The sequence below is a fragment of the Phoenix dactylifera genome, chromosome 8, assembly GCF_051530095.1.
Source record: "Phoenix dactylifera cultivar Ajwa chromosome 8, Ajwa_hap1_PhDact_Kaust_v1.1, whole genome shotgun sequence".
NCBI lineage: Eukaryota > Viridiplantae > Streptophyta > Magnoliopsida > Arecales > Arecaceae > Phoenix > Phoenix dactylifera.
In genome coordinates this window covers 2091976-2105001 of record NC_143197.1, presented here as the reverse complement: position 1 = coordinate 2105001, position 13026 = coordinate 2091976, and the positions used below count along the sequence as shown (strand labels likewise).

The 13026-nt window shown below is 37.2% G+C and overlaps 1 pseudogene across 1 annotated transcript; it reads right to left on the bottom strand.

The window, feature by feature from the left end:
• Positions 1-4326: 4326 nt before the first annotated feature.
• LOC103710424 (E3 UFM1-protein ligase 1 homolog) lies at positions 4327-12420 on the bottom strand (annotated as a pseudogene). The gene is made up of 6 exons (XR_604626.5): positions 12148-12420; positions 11299-11608; positions 9279-9346; positions 9040-9107; positions 4960-5040; positions 4327-4873 (listed from the first exon to the last, which is right to left on the bottom strand). The product of XR_604626.5 is annotated as an E3 UFM1-protein ligase 1 homolog (transcript).
• Positions 12421-13026: the final 606 nt, after the last annotated feature.

The window sequence follows — 13026 nt, the reverse complement described above, 5'->3', positions numbered from 1 at the left end:
ATGTTTGTTCTAAGGTTGTACCTTCGACTACGTTTGTTTCTAACCTGAAATCTAGTCCATCATAAGCAGCGCAAACAACAAACTGTTTCTCAGATCATGCTACATCTTTCTCTCTTTCATTTGTCCGACGCTCATTGGCTATGGTAGGAAATACTTCTGTTCAGTACTTGGAATCATATTTGCACTTTCAATGTAACTTTGTCGAACGTTCATAGATTTTATACAAAGTGACCATGTCCTGCCCTTGGGACCGGACAACAATTTCCATGGCGCTTCCACCAACTCAAATAGCTTTGTGAGCCTCAATGTAGAGAGCGTTCCACTGGAACCAGCTGCAAAAGAATTATACATGTAACAACTCAAAATTGCCGAAGCAAACTTGATAATATTCTAACTTCCAGCTTATCACAACTCAGGACCTCATCCAAAATGGCTAGCCGGAAGGTATTATTTGAACTTCTTAATTCTGTATAAGTACCCAATATCTACCCAACAAATAACCAATATGGAACTAAATACATGCACATACTGTCCTCACATACTCTTTTCGTTGAAGTCCTGACGTCCTCGTCAGACTAAGGATTCAAATTCATTCAAATCTAATCACAAACACTACGATCAATCCGTACCCAGCCCCAATAAACCTGTACTGCAGTGTCTCCTAGTCCACATAGGTTATAGGCTGGATCCGTTCTAATACTATTTGTCACAACTCAACCTCATCCAAAATAGCTCATCGAAAGGTATTATTTGGGCTCCTTAATTATGTATAAATATCCAAGATCTATCCAGCGAATAACTAATATGAGACTAAATACATGCCTATACAGTTCTCACACAACCACCCATGTTATGCATTATTTTCATTTCCAAGTTAGCCAGTGCAATAGCATTCTAGATTAGAATAGCGGCAGTCGAAGCAATTTAAACAAATTTGCTCGTCAACTGGTACAGGTCTGAGCACCAGCAGGAGCCATAGTTTTTTATTAATCCTTCGGTTTGTACGCTTAAGGACAGATGCTACTTCCCCAGGTTCAAGTTCCGAAGCCTCAGCCCTGTCGAGGAGATTCAGTGTGTCTTCTAATCGCCTAGATCAAATGCCGCAAGTGCACAATAAAATAACACTTGGGGGTCCTGGTGATCACAGTTAAAAATACAAGGGCTTATGGCGAAAAGCATTCAGGCGTAGCTACTGAGAACAGTTTATAGACACCAGATTATGGCCTCCCAAATCAGATGTGACCCTAGATGAAGTGCTACCTTTCCACATAACATTGCTTTATAGTGAAAAGGCAGCAGCATTGCTCTTCACAACGGCAGTGATAGTTCTCAGTTCCCTACTTGCATAAAGATGGGGTGATATTGGGTGCTTAAATGATAAAAATCGATTATGCTCAAAACTCTCTTTAGGTAAATTATCACCAACAAGAATCATGCAATCTTGCATGTCTTCTAGTGTCAGTTGTTTGCACATTAAATCAAAGCATCGCATGTACTTCCCAGTGCCAGATGCTTTTGTTGTGCATTGCGATAATTTATTAAAACATGGCAGAGTTTGTACACTTCGTTAATAGTGAGTACATTTGAGTGAAAAAAACTATATTTTTCCTAAAGATATATCCAACTTACAAATCTGTGAATCATGCTACATGTACTCCGACGAATTTTTTTTGACTTGCTTCCTTCACAGGTTTGGTTTCCTTAATCAAGAGATTCTTTGGATGCTTAAGAACAAAATTTTTGGAAAGTGGTACTGGCAAGAATATCAAATCAGCTGATTACAAGCTTCAGTATGGGATTAGTTTCTTGGGACAACCACCCTACACGGATGCATCTTTTCAATTGTCTGGCTACATCCAAAAAGACCATTAAACAATGAACTTAGACAACATTCGAATGAATGCGACAGACCACCCCCTTGTTCCACCAACAAACGTGTCCTGAAGGAAGATTTTGTCGAGTCGTCAAACAAAGAGACACTGCAGCTAAATCTGCTATAGGATGAGTCTGTCACGACATATTAGTCATGCTTATCAGCTGTCGGATTTAACTAAAAAACTTTGGACTGCATCCCTGCTATGAAGAATCCTCTTTGTGATGCCTGGAATTTCGGTTTGCATAAACTGGTAAATTTTCACGGGAAAATGGAAGGAAAAAGGAAACCAGTAATCAACAAGAGAAAGAGGGTTAAAAAAAGAGGGCTGGGGGAGATCTCTAAATATTATAACTCATTACCACCATAGTCTGAAGCTATCTGTAACAAGATAACTCACAAACACCATAGTCTGAAGCTATCTGTAAATTTTCACAGTGGGCACCTTAATGATGATCTCATCAGAGAAACAAACTTTGAGCTGCTCGACACTCTGCATTAAATAAGCATAACTGCATATACCAATTCCATGACAAAATGTTTCCGTGATTATAAAACAAAGGACTGGAAGTCTTCAGCTGCAGATAAATAAATCTTGAACTGAGTAGGCATGTCAGCAAAAGGTCTAGCAAGATTCAAGCTAAAGGAAGCAGCATAACTAACCCCACTAATTATGTTCGGCGCTTTAAGCGCTGATAAGCATGAAACAGGGACACCTTTCTCCACCTAACTTTCTCTGGGCTCTATAGGGCAAGGAGATGAGATTCTTCAGTCATATATTTGGTGCACTTGGCTGCATGATGTCATTTGTCATGCATTGTTTAAGTTCTCAAAGAAAATAAGAAGATGCATGGACTTCTGAAAGTACATCTAACTTTGGACACATGATTACAATTTGCTATGATTTAATATCTTATTTCTTCACCAAGATATTTGACGCATCAAGTCATTATGTTATTGATGTTGAACGGCAGAACCTTCATAAGAAAATCTTCATACGATAGTTCTTTATGTACCAGATTCCATGCTTGACATGACACACTGCTCCATGATTAAGTGATTAAGAGCTCTGCACCTATGCTATTAGAATACATAAACTCTATATTTAAAGGCATTTCATGATCTTTAAGTATCTAAAAACCTTTTATCAACTGCTATTTGAATAAAATGGTTTAGTTTTATTTTGCAAGTAGGAAATTAAATTTGACATAACAAAAATCATTCTGCTGTAATGTACTTAAAATAATACCTTTTTACTTAAGGTAATCATAAGTGGTGCTTCTTAACATCTCAAGTTCTACAGGATGCTTGATTATAGATGCACTCATATTCTTCACTCTTGACCTGAATGACATTAAGTCATGGATGATAAATTAACAAGCTTAATCACTTAGATACACACATATCTCGAAACCTGTTCTGGAAAAATAAAATAATAAGTTCTCTGTCATCGAACTTGTCCACAAATACTAAATTGAATAGTTTATATCACCAAGAGCACAAGTACATGATTTTTTTCAATATTTTAATCCTTCACTCTAAAATGCATCTGAATAGTGAAATTGTTGGGAACGTAATATATTTCTAAAGATTATCTGCAATAAATTCATATTAGATTTTCTTGTCTCAAGAGCTAATAACAAATTACTCCTAAACAGTTTTTTTGCTGCTTCCGTTATAATTATAAGTTCACGAAGCTATGTTGAAGACCGCGTTGTATGATATGCCTGTTTCAGTAAAGGAAAAAAAAAGCTGTGTTGAAGACCTCTTTCATAATGATGGCTGGAGTTAGCAGCAAACAGAGCACATACATGACACCAAGAAATACATGGTGGCTTTTTCTTTTTTCCTTGCAGATACTTTTCAGTTGGAAATATTCTCAATTAAGCAACTTGTCTTAACTTTTTTGCAATTTATGCTCCTTAGAACAAGTGGCATTCACATGGCAGGAAAAGAACACAAGAAAAGCACGTAGCCTTGAAACCTTTCCTGTATACCACTAATCTAATCTTTTCAAGTATTACTCGATTAGTTTGCAGATAAAAGCTGCAACCAAGATGGGGTCATACTCAGCAACATGTGAAAGAAATTTCAATATGCTCCATGCATTTAAACTGCACTATATTTATCAGCGCCAGCAACTGTACATAAAGCTGTTGCCTATAACCTATCACTTTGATGAGTATAACAAGAGATCAAATGGACCATCTTGTCGCGAGCTTCTCTGTTAAGGTGTGTGCAGAGAAGCAGAAGTTAATGTCTTTGCCTTCGTCTTTATAGCTATTGAAGTGGCTTCAGCAAAAATTGGACCATTCATCGACTTGTTTTAAAAAAGAAAATTTCTTTATAAGCTGCAAGGAACATGGTGATGACCTACATCAAGATGGCAATGTGAAATCTGATGTTTGATATATTTTCTAATAATTTTAGAAGATTGATAATTGTGCAAGAAATAGTATAAGACAAAAATATCATTGATCTAAACAATAATCATTACAGATGATGTCTTGGAAGGCACTTGTGGGGGCTAAAATATCCTCTAACTAGAATTCACTTGCTTTAGAATCTGCCAGTATATCTTTGCTAAATCATAAAGCTCATAATACATCAGAAAAAGAATATTATAAGATCAGGGTTACAATGCATGTGCTTGAACTGAAAAGTCACGTGCCAAAGATTCTTTGAGATAACTGTTCATAGGATACCTTTTCCTTGTTCACTAATAATGCTACTGTTCCGGTTTCTAAATTCCTCTGAACTTTTTACCTGTCAGGTGAACAGCAATTCTGAAAGAAGAATAATTCAGAAAGTGTGGGACTGCAGGCCTTGTGACAGCATAATGGAGATGTACCAAAAACACTTGAAGAACCCAAAACCTTACAGGAATAGCCACAAGCAACAAAAAATGTACAAAACTGATGAAACACCAGTTGTATATCTTTCAGTAATGTGAGAGAGAGCTTACAGCCCCGAGGAAGCTGACTTCAATTTGATGATAATCTGCCATCAAAAGACCGACTCATGCAATGAATTTCCTGGCAATATATGATTTTGATTTTACAAAGTACATCTATCGTTGTCTTCACCTGTGCAATCAGATAACCTTTTTCCCCTAACAAGTTCTTTTCCAGCCCATCACAGTTGCATACCATCACGAAGCTTGCTATCTAGAAAATAGACGATAGCCTGAGAATTAGAAAAAATAATGGATATCTGTATAATATTACCAGGCAATACATCAGTAGTGCAAACAAAAATATAACATTAAAAGCACATCACAGAAACAATTAGTAGTTAGTCTATAAGACAGGAAACTTAAGGTTATATAGAATGATAAATGAGTACAGGTAAAGGAGATAAAATTTGTGAAAACAGATGCATCCTTAAAATTATGAAGCAATGCACAGAAAAGGAAATCTTAGTCCAAACGAGAAGTCAGTTTTTAATTTCTTATAAATTCTAAGGCAAAGCGATGGCAAAGAAACTAGAAACTTTGAAATGCTTTAAGTCCTCTACACATGCATGTGCACGCGCACTCCATATGCATGCACACCCAAAGAGAGCGAGAGAGAGAGAAGAGAGAGAGAGAGAGAGAGAGAGAGGAGGAGGAGGAGGAGGATTTAAATTTGGTTACAGTTACAATTGGCTGAGGTCTGGAACACTTGGTTTTGAACTGGCCCATACTCTACTGACCTTTGAATTGGCCCATTCATTGTTTAGTTACAACTAAAATTTCATACAATTCTATCTTATCGACTCTGATAATAGTTATTAATGTTCAAAACATAGTAATTGGAAGCCTGTTGGGTGCAAGTATGTGGAAGTAGGTCCCACAAAAAATGCAAAAAAAAAAAAAAAAAGTGGGTGCAAGGATGAGTTTCCGAGAAGATTTAGAAATGGTTGCACCACCTTACATAGAAGATTCCTGCTACTAAGGTACAAAATCTTTCAAAAAAATTGGGAGATTACCAGTAAATTCTCAAAGTTCCAGAGTTGGTCAAAATAAAAGTCAAATTTATGGTTCAGCTACTGGGGTCTCTATCCATGAGGCATAGCTTAATCCACTTGTACCTCATCATACAGGGCAACTGTCCTCTATGAATGATAAGCTGAGAATTGTTCCCAATCCACTTACACCTCGTTTTCTTCTCCATGATCACATTACCAAAAGTGTCCTTGGCTAACAAGTCTCTTTCATGGCATAAGAAAATGAGAAATATGGCATGATCAAGGAAGTTTATCATATAAGTTAGGTGTTATTTAAGGTGTGTAACCTCCAAAAGAATGTGAAATCGGTGCAGATTTATTGAATAAGATGTAAAACCTCTAGGTCCTCTACTCAAGGGCAGAAATATAGGAAAATGTGATGAGGACTTCTACTTAAATCCGCGATCAGTATCTCAGCAGAAACCACCTATAGCCAGACTAAGATGATAGAAGATTTTAGCTGATCCAAGTCACTTCTAGCAAAATGTTTGCAGGAAGTCCTAGATGATTTCTAGGGTATATGATCTCAGTGAAGCAAGGAAACATTTAATTAACCAGCAATGTTGAAATTGATGGTTGTAATAATTGCTCTGGCATTGAATCTCCAAAAAACTTGAGGTCCACCATTGTGGCCAGGGCTAGCAAGCTCATTAGAACAAAGATATTTGAGGGCAAAGGGCCCAGCCTTCTAATAGCAAGACTGTTTTTAAGGATAAAGTCACGACAAACTCGCAGTCAAAGCTTCATTTTGGGCTGTCTCCAAGTCTTTCTCCTCAATCTAGGCAGATGCTCTGGTCGTTTGAAAATGAAAAATGCGAAGTCCTAAAATTCACCATTTGCTTAAGCAATCATGAATCAGTTGTAAACCCCACTAATCCCAACAAGTGGGTGTGTAAAGTAAGGAATGTGTCCCATTTGCTTCATCTCTGAGCTTTCTTATGCTCCACCTAGGGAATCCTGTGGAATGTATGATCTAAAATATAAAGTGCCATGGATTAATTCATGGGTTCTAATGTTAAGATTTTGTGATAGTTGAATGCCAATTTTAACTTTTATATGATACCTTTGTCTTTAGCGATGCTTCTCAAAAGAGTGTAAATCATCTTATGGTGGTTTGAAGTTTGTGTTTAATAATAAGTAAACTTTGATAAAATTGTAAAAGTGTGGTAGAAGGCGGTGGTAGCACTAGTAGTGCATATATGTAAAAATTACCTGTTAGAGGTTTTGATGGTTCTACCTCATGACTAGTGGCCTTATTAAGGAAGGTAAACATGGGAATGTGACATATACTCATAAAAAGCCCTAAGTAGAAATTGACCCCTGAGAAGCAGATCTGTATTATGTTTCTTGAGAAGGATAATTCACTTTTGATCTGAGACATCTAGCTAGCTTATATCTTCATTGCCTATCCTTACTGCATGCTTAGGTTTAGTTAGCCCAGTTGAAGTGACTACATAGGAATAGCATCTGAAACTATTTAATGCATAAATGCAAGAATAGTGGTGAAGTTGAAGGTTTTTTTGGTAGCAATGTTGGCATGACATCTTTTAAACTGTGAGATGAGGCTCTTTCAAATAAAAATTTGTTAGACTATGGACCAATCCTTCACAAAGAATACAATAATGGGGAGCACGGCGAATGGATTAGGTAAAGGGTGGATAGGTTATAGCATCACAATATCTAGATTATTTCTTGGTCTCCAAGTTCTCGTAACTGCTCCTGCTTTGAACCCTATGAATGAGTCGTTTAGTAGGTTGTATAAATACCATGTTATAAAATCAAACGTGCTGAGCTCGCCAAACTTCTTATTGTTATATAGAAAATAATTTCTAAAATACTTCATAAAAAATCAATATTCCCTTTTTTAGTAATCATTGTGATGTCATGCTACCCCTCTTTCCCTCCTCTAGAGACCATTAAGTTCAGCAAACATGCATCATGAGTGCTAGAGTTTGTTCGTCCGGTCACAGTTCTCGCACAGACACAGGATTTAAGAGGATCTCTTCTCATAATGTTATCAATCGTAGAAGTTATGCATTTACTAGTTTAAAATATTAAAAATAGTGTAAAAGGAAGAAAATTATCTTACTAAACTATGAATTATAACATCCCTCAAGTAGCTTATTTTATCCTTATTTGAGGCCTAGAAAAGAAAGCACCTACCATCATTACAATACACCCTTCACTTTCCAACTCTCCAAAAATATCTATTTTTTAAAAAATCTTACTGATTCTTCCATCAGTAACTGAGGGCTGGCAAAGATCTGCAGTCAATTCCCTTGTGTTACTTCCAAAGTGACCGACTTCTATAGGAATTATTGGGGTATGAAATGTTTGAGGTATTTGGACAGCTTACCATAGGCTGAGAGCTTGCCAAGATATGAGTAATTGGAAATTATTACTGAAGGTGACTTCAAAACGATTGAATTTCTTCATGGCCCTTTGGGATTTGCAAAGTACAAGGTATCCGATAGCTTACTGTAGGCTGGGAGCTTGCCAACATATGCATTAGTGGAAGTTTAACTACCGAAAGTGATTTATGTTAAAACTTTCAAAGGCTAAGGTGAAAACAGGAATAACAGTGAAGGCTTACAGTGAAACAGGTTTACGAGATCTCAAGCAGCAGGACAAGTTGCCATCTTTCAATAATAAATATTCGTGTTTTGCAGACTAGTCTATAACGAGTGGTATTTTATACCAGTAACAAATGCTCTAGGACCTTATACAATTCCTTTCATGCTAAAACTACCTGATAAAAGGTGTGTTTCTTTTCCTCTTTGGTGTCTTCCTTGATCTTTTTGCTACCATCTAGTGCAAATTTTTACAAATTTGAAAAATTATCATAACTTTAATGACCAAAATTAGTAAAACTTGGAAGGTACAGCCTGAGTACTATCAAAGTAAGGAGTACAAAGTTTCTAATTGGTAAAACCTGACCATTTATAATTAGGTGTTACCGCCATTGAACTTAATCAAGAATCCCTTGATGAAATTTCATTTTAACCAACACAAAAAATAAGAAAATGGATAATGCTTTTATTATAGATGCCCCATGAATAGCTCAAAATAATGCACAGCACTTGGTCAGCATTGTAAGTAGTATATACAGAAGAAGTGCCAGAAAAGATTTGTGTCAGATTTAAATCAGGCAAACTTATCAATTGAGAACACTTCACTACCTTTTCGATGCTTGTAATATGCACTCTGAGGGCATGAGTTGACAAGAATGTTTGTACTGAACCTGGTCCTGGAACAAATTACAAATGCTTTCAATGAGTACTTTGCAAATTTTGTTTATCCCAAACCTTCCATTTTTTTTCACTTGCATAAAAACTGGTTTACCCGTAAACAATAAATATTCACTGAAGCTTGAAAGAAGAAAAAGAAAAAGTTGTTTTAAAGTGGAACAATATCTAACCTTAGAAGCATAAGCCTCAACTTTTGATAAGGATCTCTGTAGAGCAAGCACGATCTCTATATAACTTTCTGAAACAGAAAAAAGTCATCTGCTGAATGTCAAAAAGCATGAAACTTTAGAGCAATTTTACTCCAGAAAACATATACAAGCGTTCTTTTCCAGTTGCTCATAGACACTACCACACTGGTTGAGGCAATTGAGGTGTGAGGAACCTTAATTCAGTCTAGGCCAACAAAACATTGGGAGATAATAGTTTCAAAATTTAAGGTAGTTACCACCAATTCTAGATTGGATGAGAGGGGAAGAACCTATATCACAGCCTTGAAAATTCTTCTTCAGCTGTAATTTGAAGAAAGGAGAAGAAATGAAGAGAAAAGGAAGAGGAGGATGTACATCTCTGAAAGTATCATCCCCATGAGGGCGCAGTGTCTCGCTAGGCAGGAGGAGAGCGGCGATGTTGAAGATGGATTCAGCAATCCTATCAATGATCGACTGGCACAGGCACATAAAGGCACTCATGCTGCTGCTCCTCTGCCTTTCACATAAACCACCACCATTTCTTCTCCTTCTTCTCTCTTCCTCTCCACTTCAAAACCACAAGGCTCCAAAGAATTGGAGCTGGGCCAGGCCAATGGCCCAAGCCCCTGTCAAGAAAGCTTATATAAAACTCAGCCCCTGGGTTGTCGCCGTGGTGTACATTATGTTTCATTGCACATTTTATCTGAAATTTCTCTTCTCTCAATGTATATCTCTCTAAACATCCGGGAATTCCTCTAATGATTCAATTGAACGAGTGATTTCGAGAATCCAAAGGTAGTTAGTGTGCTCGAGAACAAAGAGCATTACAAGGAACTCCATCATTTTGGTTCATTTGTTTCTTTCCTTATGCATAAGCTTGAGATCATCATGTAAATGAATTTTTTGTGCTTAAATCATTTGACCAGAAAAAATGAAAATCAGATCAAGTTTTTTACATAGCTGAAGAAAGTTGAAGGTATCTTGAAGATAGATATTTATGCAATGGTCAAATGTGCATGGCCTCTTTCCTTCATTTCATGGAGTATCATATTGGACAATCCAATCTCATTGTCCAAGCCGGAGCTGATGGCTTGCTCATGTTAATCTTGATAGCAACACGGCGTCCAACCAATTGTTCTTTTGTAAGTTTTAAACAATAAACAGATTAGCTTTCATGTCCCTTTTTTCTCTTCTTTTGCAATCTTAATTCAATCTTTTATCAAAAAAATAATAGTCCAGAAAGGACAACTTATCATATTTATAAGCATCTTACAGAATTACTAGCAAAAGGCGCCCAACCCCTCTTCTTGCCTAAATTTCAGTTTCGAACTTCCGCTATTTTGTCCCAGATCATCACATTTTTCAAAATTGTCTTGTCAATAAATCAATTTCAATTTGTATTACACTTACAAAATATATACATTAATATTATCATAACATCTAACAAACAATAAATAAAATTGTATTGCAGCTCCAACAAACTTTACTGTAACATTTTTTTGGGGTTTTCTCATCTTTATTTTTTTAAAAAAGTGCAGAAATAAGATCCGCAATATCAGTATCGGATACCGTATCGGTACCTTATCGGTTCGGTATGGTACAGTACAGTACACTCCTATACCAAAATAGCTCTATAACTATTTTTCTCAATTTTTATCTTGATATACCTCGGTACGGACTAGTACGCACCTCGGTATAGGAGGCTTGTATCAACTTGAAGATATGTTTCGTACCAGTTTTCTTTCGGTATGGTACGGTATGCCCCGTACCAAATGGTATGGGGCGGTACAACAGACAATGTCTACAGAAGGTATATATCTGTTAACTCAAACCATGCGATTGATGAAACCTTCTCCTATTTAATATGAGATTGCTGGTGGAACATAGTATTGTTTTTCATGCTTAAATATGATCGTGCATAGAAAAAACATTAGCATAATAAAATACTATCGAGCAAAAAATGAGAAAAATAATATTAGGCAAAATTATAAAGTTTACTTACAAGTGTTCCGAGATGGGACTCCAGAACAGACACCACCAACTCCGAGCCAATATGCAACTGGGCTGCAAACTCAACCAAGGGGATCTGACTACACTCCTGCAACTTCTCATTTATTTTCCACCACAGAATCCCAATAACACTATGAAATTATCTCCTCATTAATCAACATTAGCCCCAAATCATCTGAGACTATCTCTGGGGCCTACCCCTCCACATGGTACATATCAACTCCAATAATGTCAGAGAGATCAATTAGAGACAGACGACGAGACTTCTTGATCTCCGTCTCCATCTCCAGCCTCAACTGATCCTGCTACAAAACGCCAACTTATCAATCATAGTGGCAGGATCAAGCCCTGAAAGCTATCAAGAAATCGTTTTTTTTGTTCTAATCGGCCCCAAAAGGGGGAAAAACATTATCGGGAAAAAGATATCTTCCGCGTGATTTGAATCGAATGGGATATCTGGTAATATCACAGTGGGAGGGAAGCCATAAAAGTTGAAACCTATCAAGATTTGCTCCTTTTCCTAATCGTTCCCAAAAGTAAACAAGATTAAGCAAAAAAAAAAAAAAAAAAAAAAGAAAGAAAGAAAGAAATCATTCGCATAACGACTTCAAGTTGAGTTATATGACAGCACAACAGAACGAGGGTTTACGCTTTCAAAACTGTCAAGATTCGTTTTTTTCCTAATTGGACCCAAAAATAGGACAAGGTTCTCAGAAAACAAGAATTCTTTCGCGTGATATATCGAAATCGAGTTGTCCGGCAAAAATGTTGGCGTAGAAACCCTTAAAATCTGAGATTTGGAATTGAGAAAAGGAAACTCCAGCGAAAGAGAAGGGTTTACAGGGATGATATGCTCCTTCCCGGAGAGATAGGGTGGAGGAGGTCGAAATCGATTCTCTGGAGCCCCTGGAACTTGCGGACCAGTTCGAACGACATTCCGGTTGGAGAGGCGGACGCTGGACTTGGCCTGCTGCCGGAACTCGAACTGCCGCTGCGAGTTCCAGCAGCTCCGTGTCCATCCTGGGTCGACCGGATCCCACAAAAAGGCCAACAAGAGAGAGAAGAAAGAGAGAGGATGGAAAACACGAGGGTTTACGTTCTTCTGGATACGAAGACGACAACCCGGGGGCCGTGTGGAGGGACCTCTGCCATTATTACGGAAAACCTTGCCCGAAAGTTTGAACTAATGTCGGTGATTGAGTTGCTGATGTTAGTCCAAATTTAACGTATGCTACTTTACACCTACCGCTCTTAGAAGAGTTAATCCCCATACAGTCGCGTAGGCTTTTAAGAAGAGTCGGCATATAAGGTGCCGACATCAATAAAAATCTTGGCCATCTACCTTTGTTGTATTTTTTCGTGGAGGGAGATATCTACCCATACTATAATTATCCAAGCCATAATATTTGGACACGTACCATCCAAAACTCAAAGATAAAATCTCTAATTATTAAGCAAAAAAATGTTGCTAAGTAGAATGTGACTATTGATAGATCCTGAACCTCTAGTCCCTTATATCATCGAATGCGCCATCTATATATGTTGTAGAGCCAAATCGATCTGTTTTCAATTCAACCTGAAATGGAAAGAATAAGAACTCCTATCTTTAATTCTAGGTATATATATTGCACATGCCAAGTCTAGCCTACATAAAAAGAGTTTTCTTCTATGAAACACAACTTTTTTTCTTTTTTCATATTGTTGCATATCTGCCACGTGA